Source organism: Cariama cristata, unplaced genomic scaffold (assembly GCF_000690535.1).
Source record: "Cariama cristata isolate BGI_N322 unplaced genomic scaffold, ASM69053v1 scaffold7961, whole genome shotgun sequence".
Classification (NCBI taxonomy): Eukaryota; Metazoa; Chordata; class Aves; order Cariamiformes; family Cariamidae; genus Cariama; species Cariama cristata.
In genome coordinates, this window is record NW_009599777.1 from 21836 (window position 1) to 36570 (window position 14735).

Consider the following 14735-nt stretch of genomic DNA (forward strand, 5'->3'; position numbering starts at 1 on the left):
TCTGCCGTTAGGCCTGGCAGATGAATGTGATTAAAAATAGATCTAGCCGCTAACTGTTTGAATTCCCAGGTGGCTGAATTTCCATGTAATGGGACTTTCACCATAATTTATCTGCTTGGGGTGTATTAGCGATGAAAAGCCGCCTTTCTGCAATCACAGTTTTATTCATCGTGTTTTGTTTCTGGAGTTGCTCAGCCTTTATGTCACTCATCTTTGCTACTAGGTAGCTTTTGCTACTGTAAAATTTGAGGTATTTTATTGAAGAGAAGCTATACTGGGAAATTACAGCTTTATTACTCCTGCCCTAGTATATCCTTTCCTTCCTTCCTTTCTCTCTCCATTTTTCTCATACCACTTCAGCCTCAGAGCTCAGGTGATGAGACCTCCTTTGCTGTCTGCGAGCGAGGCCTTCCTCCCATCTGAGGAGTAGCTGGCAGGCAGTGACCTGCACCTGGATGCTCACGGGTGACATGGCAAACCCTGGGCTGGGTGTGCGAGGTGCTCGCCGTGGTACCTGCTTCTCCTGTGGGCAGGTCTGACCTTGGTGATGGAGGTCTGGCCTCCTCCTGAGGCTGCCTTGCCAGCAGCAAAGGGAAGGTGGTGTCTTGGAAAGCAGAAGAAACTGGTGTGGGCTACATGGCAAAGTGGTTTTTCTTTTTGGCAACTCTGTTTTATTTGAGTGGAATTCCGGCAGCCGTGCTTTGTGCGTGACTCTTAGGGAAGCAGGTTTCCAAATCTTAGGGAAGCAGGTTTCCAAATCGTATTGGTACAGTGACTTGGCTGGTGCCAGCAGTTGATACGACCTGTAGTTGTCTCTCAAGGTGTGTGACACCTGCTTGTGTAATGTTGATAACAGCAAAATATGCAGAGGAACTTTTTCCCCCTCCTCTTTTCCCAGTGAAGCTTCAGCTTTGGACCTCTCTCTTCTCAGATATGCCAACGGAATACACCTTGAAAGAGGTGCTGTATGAGTTGGAAAGCACAGAGTAATCTGCAGTGTGGGATTTCTGCTCGCGTGCCACCTCACCCTGCTTCACTGGCCTTTTGAAGGACTTGACAAAGAAAGTATAATTTAGAGTTTATGACATGTTTATATGGAAACAACAGTATTTTACCACAGGCTCGCATTTTTTCACTCTCTTCCCATAACTCACCTTAAACTGCTCAATTTTAGAAAGTGTATGCATTATAAAGGTATTTTTTCAAGTTTTATATCCGTTACATATATTCTGTGGGAAGTTTTTATAAAATATAATTTTTTTAAATGCTGTTAACTTCCTATGTCAGTTTCTTCAGTATTGTGCAATACTGAATGAGCATTCCTCCTGTTTCTTGAAGCATCTTGCCTTTGTTAGTGTATGATGTTTCTGCAATTCAGTAAGCTTTTTAAGAGTTTTTTTCATAGAGAATGAAAAGAATTGCAGGTATTTCAGGAATCTATGAATAGCTATTTCATAATAAAAGGGTAATAAGAGAGAAGCATTTTTTTCTTGGTAATCTGAGTTTCAAGAGAGGTGAGTACTAAGAGCTCAGTGTTATGGCCTCCTTGCTAAAACTTGATACTTCAGCTATGTAAAAGCAACCTGTAGTCTTCACTGAGATTGCGGAGAGATAAAAGTACAGATTCGCGCTGTGTAAGAGTATTTCTCGCCACAGCACTGAGCGAGCACTGAGTTCTCTTTCTCTAAAGCAGAAGTGGCAGCAGTGTTGCCTTCAGCATGGCCAAGAGCTAAGGTAGAAGGAGGGGGACTGGATAACCAGTCCTGTTTGAGCACCTGTAAAAAGTAAATAGCTAAATTACTTGCAAATTCTATAGTATGCTACAAGTCCGTCTCTGATAAGGAGCATTAAATAATTCTGATTTGGAAAGACATCTCGGGATGACCATTTTACCTTTTAGAAAAGTAATTCTGCTAGATTTGCTTTGCTTTATATAGTGCATTGCGGTAGCTGCTGAGAGCCCTTCAACCTTAATGCCTTCCTTTTAGGAAGTGGTATTGCTAATGGGAAGTTGTACAGATTAGGTTTTATCAGTGCCTGGTTTCTATCAAACAGCTTGGCAGGAATTGCTATATTCTCTGCTAATAGATTCGGTCTTCTAATGGTGTATCTTTCTAAATGCAATCTCAAATGAGATTCTGTTGCACAACTTTTGTTTCATGACTGTATTTAAGAGTATTGCCTTTAAATCATGGAGGCTTATTGTGCTTCAGTTTACTTATGTTTAATTTTTAAGCAGGGATTCCCTTGAGCTAGGTACTCAGTTTTACTTAAGGCACATAATAAGGTAAGTATCAGATGTGGATGATTGTTTAACGACCATGGATTTTCACAGTATAATTAAGGTTAATGTTTTCCTAAACTTATTTGGTTTTGTATCTTTTTCAATTAGTGTCCAATATAAAAGATAGGTTTGTAGGCTACCTCTGCTCTATTTTATTTTTCTAATGTGATTTAATTATTTCTGAGGGGGGAGAAAAACCTCTCTGGTTTGTCTTCAGTGTTTTATCAACCTATAACCTTAGAGGAATATGCTAAAGCCTGAATTTAGCTAAACTTTTCTTTTTCCGCTCATCAGTAATAATCAGGAACAGGTTTCCATAATTTAAGGCTGCTTCTTCCAAAGGCAGTGATATTACCTGTGCTGTGGGTTCAACCCACACAAGGTGAGTTTCGTTACAGATGCTGAAGAGGGGACATCTCTCAGTCAGTAGTTTCAACAAAATAAAGGTCTTTTTGTCCTGTTGTCAGAAGCAGCCTTAGAATTTTACTGTTGGGGAAAGTTACCACCAAATAAGTACGTCTCAATTTATGCATCGTACTTACGCTGTTTTCAATTTTGAACATAGTGCTCATTCCTTCCTAAAGTAAGAGGCGTTTGATTTAATGGTTCAAGGCAGAAAGAGCAAGACAGACAAATCTTGCCTGTGTATTTGAAAGCAGTAGAAACATTTAGATGATGTCTCGCTTTACACAGGAAGAATTTTTGGCCCAGATAATAGAGTTTGTTGAGCAAATTTAAACTGGGAATGTGTTTTCTGCCTTAAAAGGACAGAACATACATAGAGTGTGCAGCTTGCAAATGACTTCTAGTTACCTGGGACTGTTGTTATTGCAGCAGCTATGCTTGGTGTGAAAATCAAGGAAATTTAGAAGTATATGCAAGGTTTCTAAAGCAGATAAAGATTAAAAAAAATAATCTGAACCCCCAGCCTGTGTTGTGATCTTCAAGCTGTTGTGAGGAGTTTGTGTATTGTTTTCTGTTCCTCACAAGAGGTACTTGTATTTAAAAGGAATTAAAAACCCCTGTGGGAATGCCTGTTCTGGAGGAAGCTGTCAAGGCTTTCTAGTTGTGTATGCAGTAAAGCTGATGTGTTACGTGCATAGAAATTAATTGCTCCTGTGTTTAACTTAATCACAGACCTCAAGCATATAAAGGAATTAAAATCTGGGATTTGTCCTTCCTTGGTGGTGACTAGATTTTGTGAGGGTTTGAGTTTTTTTGTGTGTGTATGTGTTATGTATAGAGCTTTATTTTTTTTTCTAAAATTGTCTTTTTATCCCCTTAGAATTATTGCAATAAAGGAAAATGGCTGTTTTTAATAGAAGTGAGTGCAGTATGGAGTACAGTCGTGCTTTTATTTATTGTTTTTTTGACTGTCCATACAAATTACATCCTACATACCATGCTGCAGTGTGTTAGCAGGCGGTCTGATTTATGGTCGAAGAAAAATACCGTTGCTAGTGGTTTTGAGACGCTGGGAAGGAAGGAAATAGGTAGCCTTTCTGGTTAGCTTTCAGGGGAGTGCTCTGAACTGCTTGGCCTTCAATCAAGGGAACAAAAGCCTTCTTGTTGGTTTATGAAGTTTTCGGGTGTGCCTACACCCTAAAAATGTTGTAGTAGCATTTATTTTGGAAACCTTATTTGGAGCTTTCATTAACACCTTGATGAGGAGGGGAGAGCTACTATCAACTCCTCTGCCTGGCCAATTTCTGACCGAGAGGGAAACATCAGTAATAGTGCATCAGCCTTTGCAAATCCTGCCTCAGCCTGTCTTTCTGGCCTTGAAGAAAGAATGAGACGTTCACCAAGATTTTCTGCTAATCTCTGTATAAATATGGCCGGTGATTTGTACAATGAGAAACTCTGGAAGTAGAAGATCTGCAGGTGTTTTAACACAGGCAGCTGGTAATGCTTCACTTTGCTGTCTTCAATTACCCATCTAATATAAGATCCAGTTCAGGATTGCAGTCTGCAAGTGCTTTTTAATGTCCTTTGAAGACTTGCCTTGGTTTTGCAAAGGGACCATGTGGCTGTGAACTGCTGAAAAGCTACATCTAAATTGGTTCAAATCGCCTTGTAGCTACGTGCACCGAAACGAGAGTAAAGCTTGCTCCAAGTGGGAATATTTTCTCCAGCTCTTATGCTGTAGGTACGACTAATGTACCGTCTTCTAATCCCTTCTAATCTAAGTGTGTCTACAGGTGTAAGACTGAAAATTATTTTCTGTGTAGTTGTGGAGCCCAGGGCTGATGAAAACACTGATCTCTCGCTGTGGAACCAGGACAGCACAAGCCTGGTGAGACAGGTGCCCTCCTCCTTCCCACCATGCCCTCATTCCCTTTTCACCATGGCAAAGGGGAGGAGGGTTGTTCCTTCCACAAGAAGCTGTGGCTGCTGTAGCAGCCCATGTTCCCACAGCTTCCAACATGGATGTGTTGGAAGCAACAGGGGATGAAGGGAACTTAGTGATCGATAAGAGTGCTGCACATCTTAGATGTGCCCCTTCACTGGTGCAGGAGCTATTGCTGGTTCTCAGGGTCTTTCCCACAGCAGCAAGGGTAACCAGTTTAAGCAACTCTTAAGTTGTGGTGAAGAAGGCAAAAAATTGGGGTTGTTGGTTTTCTAGTTATTAGAAAAAATGTCTAATAGATTTGTGTTGCAAAGACCTTAGTGCTCTTCTCACTTCTATAAACAACAGGTTATTTAAATTAGCTTTGAAGGTTTGGAAACTTTCTTTTTCTGTGCTTGTCATTTTTAGTTAAAAAAGGAAATCTGAGAGAAAAAATTCTTGAATGTAGCTCTTATATCCTGTGTAATCATCTTGCACACATGGGATACGAAGTCTGTGTTGAGGAACATCAGGAGTTTTGGCCCAGACCTCGTTATCCAGGGAGTTTCTAGGTGGCATAAGTGAACTCTAGAAGACCTGTTGGGTAACACCCTGGAGCGCTCTCCAAAGCTTGCCCTGCTGTGCAGGAGTGGCTGTTGCTGAAGGCTGATAAGCCCGGCTGTGCTTATGTTATATTCAATACCTGTGTATAGGGATTGTGTGCTGAGGTTACAAAGCTGAGTGTTCCAGAAGTGTTTCAGACATCTGCACAACCTTCATTTGGGGTCCTTTGTCTTGTATGCCACAGATTAGTTCCCAATTTGGAGACAGCTGCCTCCTCCTCCTCCTGCCTGCAACTCCTGCCCTCCCAGCGTGGGACAGAGAAAACAAATGGTCTTAATTTTTTGTGCCATTTGAGATACCGTCGGGCACTGGGAGATCCGCACAGTCCTGGAAGGTGGGACCTGCAGGAGGCATGTGTCCATCTGGAGCAGGAGCTGGGGACAAGGCAGGGTGCCTGAGGCAGCCCAGGCAGTGCTACATGCCTGCATTTAGGAAGCTCAACAGGGCTCCCCTGGCTGCAGTGACTAGATTTCCACTGATTAAAATAGGATTTTGGATACTTAGGCAGGCGTTTGCCTTGAGCTCCAAGTAGGTGACTTTGGAGCTGAATCACTTGCTTTAAGCCCTCTGGGCAGTTGGGGCTCTCCAGGACTGGGCTTTAGAGTCTCCATGCTTGTTTGTGCTTTTTCTCTTTTCCTTTTCCCCTCGCTGACAGTGATGGTACTTCAGCTCGGGGCCAGGAAGCGTGCCGATATCCTGTAATTGCCTCTCAGATGTTAGCTGGGAAGTTGCTTTTGTATAATTGTCTTGTTTTGTTCTCGACTTGTTTGTTCCCACAGCCTCCTATTACATTAGGACAATATGTCCCTCTTGGAAGGTTTTCTAAGCCACTGTAAGGTAATTTCGTCTTGCTGACCAGGACACCATTGTCTGTAAGTGCACTATATGCAGGTATCCTTAGGGGGTTTTCATACTGTGTGGGTGTTTTATCAATAGCCTGACTGAAAAGAGAAGAAGGTGACACAGGAATAAGGACTGGAGTGCTGTCTTGCCGAGGGAATAGGTCCTTACTGGTCCTTACTGTCTGTAGGTAGAAGTGTATAATTACCAGAAATTTCAAACACTTTTTAACACAAGCACATCTCACATTTACAGGTTGACCTTAGGTCATTTTTTCTGCTATTCTGTAATTGATAGGTATAAAAAGCTCTTTTATATAGAAAAGAATTGTGAATTTTGAACTGGTTTGACTGGTTTCTGTCTCATTGCATGATAGAGGTGGCATGTTTAGTTTTAACCTTAATAGATTACACTTCATTCTCATTGTGCATGAGAAAATAAAGTAAAATACCCAGTCTGCAGGTTTTACAAACCATTACATCCTTCCGAGATATACAACTATTCAGTCTTGCACTATCTTGTGGATTTTGATTACTGTATCACAATGCAGCTACTCCTTTGATTTCCATTCCTCAAAGTGGTGCGTGGAAAATCTTATTTCTAAAGCATTATGTTCAGCGTGCATTCTCCTGTACACACTGGATGGCATTGAGAAAGGATCTCATAGATGTTGCTGTTCGTTTAATGACTGTACGGGGTGGAATTAACAACTGGAGGAGAGTTGCAGTGCTCCAAGTGTGGAACGGTATTAACTTTCATAGCAGTCATCAAGCAACTATAGGCAGCATCAGAAGAGGTAAAAAGTTTACCTGGAAGAAGTTTTTTGGCACATAGTACTGTGCTAGTTAGCCAGCAGAACTGGTTTTCTATACAGCCAGGTCTGCGCATTTAGTTGCATGACAGTGATGTCTGGGTGCCTGTACACTTCAGAGCTGAAATAGCTGCTGTTGTACATGGACAGAGAAATACAGCTTCTTGCTGGAAGAACTCTGCAGTCAGGAATTATGCTGCGGTTGCTTTTTTTTCCCTTCCTTATAAAGCATCCAGAGAAATGAGTACCCGCTGTCCCAGTCCAGGGACAAGTCACCTACTTGGTTGGGATATACTGTGTCATTACAAATAAACAAGAGGTCTCTTATTGGAACCGTCAGCTGCAAAAGTATGGTTCTGCAGCCTAAAGTCATGGCGTTTGGGGTTTTTTTCAGTGCATGTTATGGCAGCACTGAGATACTGAGGTTTCTTTCTGAGTCTCGTAAATGTGCTGTTGTCACAGTAATTGTTCCCTTGGAAAATGCAGAAGATCTGCTGGCTTTGCAATGTGCCTGTTTTATTCCAAAACTCATTCGGGCTTACTGGAACCTGATGTTATCGGTGCCATTTCAGTCAGAGATTGACTCCCTTGCTTACCATGTATTGGAAGGACTGTTCAGCTGTTAACTGTTAACTGAAGAGTCTGAATTCAGACATAAAATCAGGACTGTGAACAGCCCGCTGGAGAAGTATACCTCTCTCCATTGATCTGTACAAGGACCTTTTGGTCCTAAATTTAGCTACTCTGAATTGAAGTAAAGTTAGGTGCCTGAAATACACAGTGTCTTTCTGTCTCCCCATTTCCTTAGTTTCATCTGAGAGTGACACTATATTAAAGCCCTGAAATGGATAATCCAGCATGAGGCCAGTGGGTTCAAAATTACACGTGAGGTCTATTTGTAGTGATTATGTTAATTACACAGAGATATTGAGAGGGAAAGGAATGTGCATATGACTCTGAGGACTCGCTTTGATCCTTTGCCTCCCTTTGCCAAGCAGAGAGGGACACAGAGAGTAGGAGTAGATGCAGATAACATTGGAAACATACTTTAGGTTTCATCCAAGGCTGATGTTGTGTTTTAGGCCGTGGCACTTTTCATCAGGCCAGCTGCAACCCTCAGCCCATGCAGGAGGCACTGTCGAGGTTGGGTGGCTGCAGCCGGCAGCAGAGCTGAGCACTGGCACTGCGAGGAGCAGTGCTCTTCTGCGGGGCTCCTTGTCCTGACCAGCCACCATGCGGGGCACTTGCTGGAAACTCAAAATTTATTGATGAATAAATACGTGGGGCAGGAGCTGCCTTTAAACTAGTTGTCAGCTGAGAGGTGTGAAATCAACAACTGGTATCCCTGTTGGGGAGAACTGGTTTCACTTTTGGCACATCTAAATTGGATAATGTAACTTGTGCATTTGTGGGACAACCTGTCTGCCCATTCCCGATAAAGCAAGGGGTTCTGCCCTGTGAAATCCTGGCTTTGGGGAGGGGATGGAGAGGCGAACAGGTGATGGATGTTAGTCATATGCTTTATATACCATGTCAGAGATGACTGTGCAACAACCTATGCATGACAGGATAAAGGAATATGAAAAGGTTCAGCATTAATCCACTCTGGAAGCTGTTTCTTGTGTAAGAGGGATGGCCTGGGCCTGTTGACGTCCAGCTGGGTAAGCAGGGTAATCCGGGTGTGAGGCCCTGTCACAAGGTGTGCCGAGCCTCTGGGAACTACCTGTCTTTGGCTCTGGCCTCGCTCCAACCTGAATCCCATGCCTGGGTCAGAGTGCTTGCATCTCCTTCTTGGCCTTACCCCGCTTAAATAGAAACACCTTTAGTTTTGAGCAGGGATGTCAGCTGCTGGTGCGCATAGCTTTTGCTAGTAGGGTCCGTATAGGTCTGAGAGCAAGAGACACTCACATCTTAACCAGAACGTGTCAACACAGATTACATTGTTAAAAGAAGTAAGCCTTTGAATCCCCAGTACAACAGTCCTAATCCCAGTCATTACAACATCAAGCAACAACTCTGAAAAAGATGCCGAGTTTGATGCTGTTGTTTGGGATGGCTTCAAGCCGGAGCAGCCAAGCTCCGTAGGTGGCACGGGACCACAGCTAGGTCCTGTGCTCTCTTCTGAGGTGCTGAGGTTTCAAAGAGTGGGAGGATGAGGGCTCTGATGGGATACCCTGCTTTGCTTTGGCAAGCCCTCAGGGTGTTTAATGCAATAATGCATTCGGGGGGAAGTAACATGGCACATAGCTGCCATAACTGGAGGTTTCACAGTATCTTCTGTGCTTTGCTTTGAAAATACAAGCCTGAGACTTGACGTGTGCCAGGATCACTGTGAGTGCAGACTGAATCTGTGTTTAATTCTTCTTTAGCATTGGGGTATAAACAAGGAGTATGTGCCCTGGAAATTCTTCCAGCTGCTTGCAGAGAAGCAGTAATGGAAGCTCAGCGTTGAGATTGATTGATTACTCACAGATTATAGAGCAGCGATTGCAGACAGTTTCACTGTTTAAACGCTACTTGGTATTAAACCAATTTTATAGCAGACTGGAAAGGCAGATGTCCATTTAATCTGTTTGGCTCCTTCATCTCTGCATAATGTCATGGATGACAACCTCCTCCAGCAAAATGGAAACCTTCAGCTGCATGATCCAGTGGAGTAGGCTTGGAAGTGAGGGAGAAGCTTGCTCCCCTTAGTGACTCCTTTGGTGAATGTGAGCTTTAACTTTCAGATGATAGGGCTGATTATAAATTGATAGTAGGATATGATATATTCTAGGATACATAGGATACTATATATCCTGGTTATGAATTCAATAATAGGATGTTAAGTTGATTTCCTAAGATAGTGTAAGATGGAGAAGTGGTGTGAGGTATCCTAATCTCTATCCCTTTATTTGAATCTCGTGTATTGGTTTAAAAAATAAAAGACAAAAGAAGCAGTACTGTTGCAGCCTGTCCCTGAGCATACAGACTATATGTACGGAGGTTTTGTAGTCAAATCTTTAAGTGCTGCTTTTATACTTTGCTTCGGCAAATGCTGAAGGATTGCAGCTGGCTGTTACAAACCCAAGTGCTTTCCATTTTGTCTTACCGCTGAGTTGTCGCTGTAATGAGCACAGAAAGGGGAACAGCACAACCTCATTTCATCCTCATAAAATGGGGTTTCAAAAAACCAGGCCCCGTTGGCTGGTCAGTGCTAGCTGGACTTGCTGCAGAGCCAGCACAAAGCGGGCTGAGAGAAGTTAACCTCCAGCGGGCGTGTGCCCGGGGAGCGCTCGCTGGAAACTTCTCCTCAGCGTTCTGATGACAAAATCAGGTTTTTCACTCTGAATGCAAATGATGTGCCACTTCAAACCGGCCCTACTGGGAAAGTAATGGAGAAAATGCCGCATTGTCTGTAAAGGCAGGCCGCAGCTTGCCTGGAGGGTCGCCTTTGGCGCCCGGCGCCGTTTGCTGCCCGCCCCAAGCCAGTGCGTGTGAGGAGCGGCGGCGTTCCCAAGGCCCGGTGGCTGCTGGTGCTGTGGGCCACGGGGCAGGTGGGACAGACTCTTCCCTCTCCCTCCTGCCGTAGAAGATGGAGTGACCTCCAAAGCAAATTTCAGTAATATTAGACTTGCAGAGCCTGGCCTAGTCTTTCTTTTTAAAATTGTAAACAGGCTTATGAAGGATGTGGTGTTTGAGCAGAAAGTCAAGAGGGAGTCCTGGCTTTCTGTCAGTCTTCGTGGTGGATGGGGCTGTCAGCAGAGCCTCCTGACTGCCTTCACCTTGGTCATTAAAAACTGAGGCGTTATCCCACAGCTTTGCTCTATGTTTTGGGGCATTTATATCACTTTTTTGTGGTGTTCTTCATAGCTCTTCATTTTTCCCCTTTCAAAGTAATTTAAAGAGTGAAATGGAGGCTTGTTAAGCCTTTCGGTTGCACAGTGTGCTGTATCTAAGCTGTAATCTGCTCTGCCAGCCCGTCAGAGGCTTCCCGGGGGTCTGCAGCGTGGGCCTACGTGTGCGCACACGTAACTAATGGAGGAAAGAGCCCCTGCCAGGAGCTGGACCGGGGACGTCTCCAGAAGGGCCCCTGCTCTGTCAGGCTGTTAAGCGAGCAGTTTCAGCACAGCAAACTCTTGGGGTGCTAGTTTATCTTGATAAGTCAATTTTTCTGCAAGTGAAGTGCAACTGTATGTTTCACTGCACGAGCATCGTTAGTTTTCGTGGGATGTGTCCAGTATGGACTCATTTTTTTTAAAGAAATGAAATGAGCTGATGACTCTGCTTTATCAAAATGCCAGTAGCTGTTGCGTTCTCCTGCCTAATGGTCTTTGTTTATTGTGTTGTTATGAAGTTAAATGAACTTCTGAGTGACTTTTAAGAAGAGACGTCAGCTACTGGCATGAATTATTTTCAGCAGAAATGATCTTCACCTTCTCAGTTCTCAAATGCTTCCTGGTCGTTGTCTGCCTTCATTCAGTTATTGTTCCTGAAAATGGCATATGAAAGTATATTTCTGATCTTTTCTATCTGGTCAAAGCGAGTAAAAATGCTGCTTGCCATGATGTACTGTGTTGCAATTGCCTCTTTACAGTTGTCTTCCCCATCATGCCATAAAAAACTGCCTCCATTTGTGTTATCTGCAGAATTTGTCGACAAGTTCTTGATCTAATTTGCTCATCTATGTTTATCAGAAAACCTGATTTACACAATTCGTGCCCTGCCTTGTGAGAAGTTTGTTCTTGATCAGAATGTCTAATTTGAGAAGAACTTAAATACCATTGCTGTGTGATAGAAAATTCCTTTACACTTTCTGCTAAAACCACGTTACAGGCACATTCTTCTATCTAGTTGTATAGATGTATATGTTAAAATGTTGCTTCGTGTTGCATTGCTCTCATTTGAAACTCAGTCCTTGACTGCTCTGTTTTCTTAGATATACATATGCAAGTGCAGTAGTAATGTTGCAAAGCTATTCTGTGTTGTCTTGCGGTGGCAGATCTGAACGTCTTGCCGTATGGTCTCCCTAAGCAGAGTCTTTACACCTCCCTTCTTTGTCCTCGGATTTTTTTCTAAGCTCCCAGAAACCAGGGAGGTGAGCAGGTTTGTGCGAGGTCAGGTCTATTAAGCAGCCAACATCCGTAACGCTTAGGCTGATGAACCCCCTTTTTCGCTTGTTCTGTTTCCGAGTGCCGAGTGCCCCTTTTACTGAAGCAAACAGAAACGGGAACTAAGAAGCTTTCTAATGCCATCAGTGTAGCAACCTTTTTTATTGCTTGCAGAGAAAAACCTGCGGTTTGAATTAAACTTTTGTTATTAATCTGGGGATAACCTTGTAAAGCTCAATTGCTTTGGACATATCTGAAATGAAACCTTAGGAGAATTTGTTCATTTGATTGACGGCTTTGTGGTGCAGATTATGTGCTGTATTTTTGAAGCAGAACTGTTGGAAATAAGGTGCAGATAGTTGGAATACATTCATGCTATATCTAGAATAACTCAGGGTTGACAGGTTACTTATCTGTTGTGTCCCATTGTTTTTGCCAACACTTCACCATGCTAAGTAGCATTGAGATGCCAGTGCTGAATTAGTTGCTTCTGTAAGACATTGCGTAAAAGGTGTTTTTGTGGTACTTGCAAACTTTACTGAATTGATAACTTAGAAACATCTGTTCTTTCCATTCACTCTGCAAGGTGTAGGTTTAACAAGGAAATGGGAAAGTTGATCTAACATCCAGAAATAAAGTATCAGTAGCAGAGGTTTTGTGGACTCAATTTAAATCTTTATGTTACCCTTCTCCCTGGGCAGCTTCCTCTGTATGCTTTAGCCTTCAGCTGAGAGTCTAGTTACCAAGTGTGCTACAGAAGTTGGTGTCAAATCTAAATCTCTCTGTGTCTGTGTGGGCTATCAGCTGAGTACATTTTAAAGTGTGCCCTTGGATTAAAACAGAGTAGGTCTTAGTAATTCTGATAACACCAAGGAGTAGTATGGGTCACTGGCCACACAAGCTTTCAAGATCTGAAACTTGGAAGTAAAAAGATGAGCAAGAGTTACTTCCCTAAATAGGATTACCCCATAAATATTTTTGATAAGTAGTAAAGTAGAAGTAGCATGGATGTGGCTACTTGACTGTGGCTATTCATAAGTTACAATACAAGGAAGACTGCTGTGCTAGCACTGGCCTTCTTGGTTGATACCTCCAGGCACGAGCCTGCAGAAGACCGTGAGATTGCTTTTTGATGTGTGCAGAATATGTTGGGTTGAGATTTGCTTTTCCTACCATGCCACAGCAATATGATCCTCAAGTTGGAGACCTTCATCTGATAAGGGACTTACAAATAAAGCAGAGTGTTTGTTTTTTGAGTTTGAAGTATGAGAAATTTACCTTCCCTTTTCTTCTTCCCTTCTTTACCTCCAAAGCCAGGTAACGTATTTTCTTACTCAGTAGGTAAATACACTTGCTAGCTTCTGTTTCTCTACTCTCTCTATATATGTATGTATGTATTTTTATATTTATATGTATATAAAAAAGTGCCAACAAGGCAAAAGAAAGTGTGCAAGTTAAATAGCATGGTCCTGAAAATATATGGATTTGGTCTGTTCTGTCTGCTATAGATTCTCGTTGCTCCCTCTCAGGAGGTGGCTTAGGTGTGTAGCCAGATTCCTGGCAGCAGGGCCGTGATCTGTAGGATATTAGAAGCGTATCAGGAAAGTGGAGAAAAAAAGAAATAAAAAGGGAACTTGACAGCCCCCTTTCTGGTTTCTGCTTAGTACCTCCCTGTTTTATGCTGTATTGTAAGCAGTGCTTTAGCAATAATACAGACAAAGGCTAACAAAGAGACTTGCTTGCTGGCAGAAAGTTGCTTAAAATAACTTACTGAGGATAAAGAGGCTGCCCAGGTCAATAATGCTGTGAAATCCTCAATGGGTAACAGCTCCCGGAGGTTTTGTGGGCATACAGATTTTTAAAAGCTTTAGACCGTTGATAAGGCAGTAAAGATTGTAGAGTGCTGGTAACCTTCTATTGATGGTGCTGGGACAGTTTTATGAAGATTTGGAGTTTGGCTATAGAAATACTGAAATCTTTGTTCCCTTCAGCAGAACTCTGATTTAAAGTATGGATACTAGAAAGAAAGGGTTGTTCTTTGTCAACAGATATTTAATATCATTAAGAGTCTTTATTGTATTTTACTCTTCAGTCAGATCCATGACTGTCAATAATGCTATCAAACAACTTACCTGGCTTACTTTTCTTTAACTGAAGGGAAGCTAATTTATCAAAGGCAGTGTAATTTGTCCCTACCTTCACTATGAGTGTAATCCTTTTGGTTCTAGTTTTAGGTAGCATTATTTTTAAAACATCAGCTGAAGGTAGTCAATATGGAGCTTATTTCAGTCAGTTTTCATTCAAGGTAGCCACTCATGGTAACTGGGAGAGATTTTTATCAGTTCACTAATCCTTCAATTAAAGCAGCAGCTTTCTTGACCATACCTTAAACCAAAAAATTGTAATGTGCTGTTTGAAGGTGGTCCCTTTTGTAACTCCAGCTGAGACTTTTACTTTGAGAAATTCCTATGTGTTCATCTTCAGAGTTGTTTGATCCGTATTCTGCCACATCCATGTGCACAGCCCATAGGGAGGGAGTAGAACAGGGAAGGGGACAGGAGCTGGGGTTGTGGTGGGGAAGGGAATCTCTGTAAGAAATCCACTGTCAGCCTTGCCACTGCTTGTGGAATAACTTTTATGTTAGTGTACCTTGTACTGTACTGTCTCAGCTTGATGCTTTCTATGTATGTTAGTGGGTTTTTTTAAGAGCAGACATATATTATATGGTTATTCCCGGGATATGAATGCATGTGAATT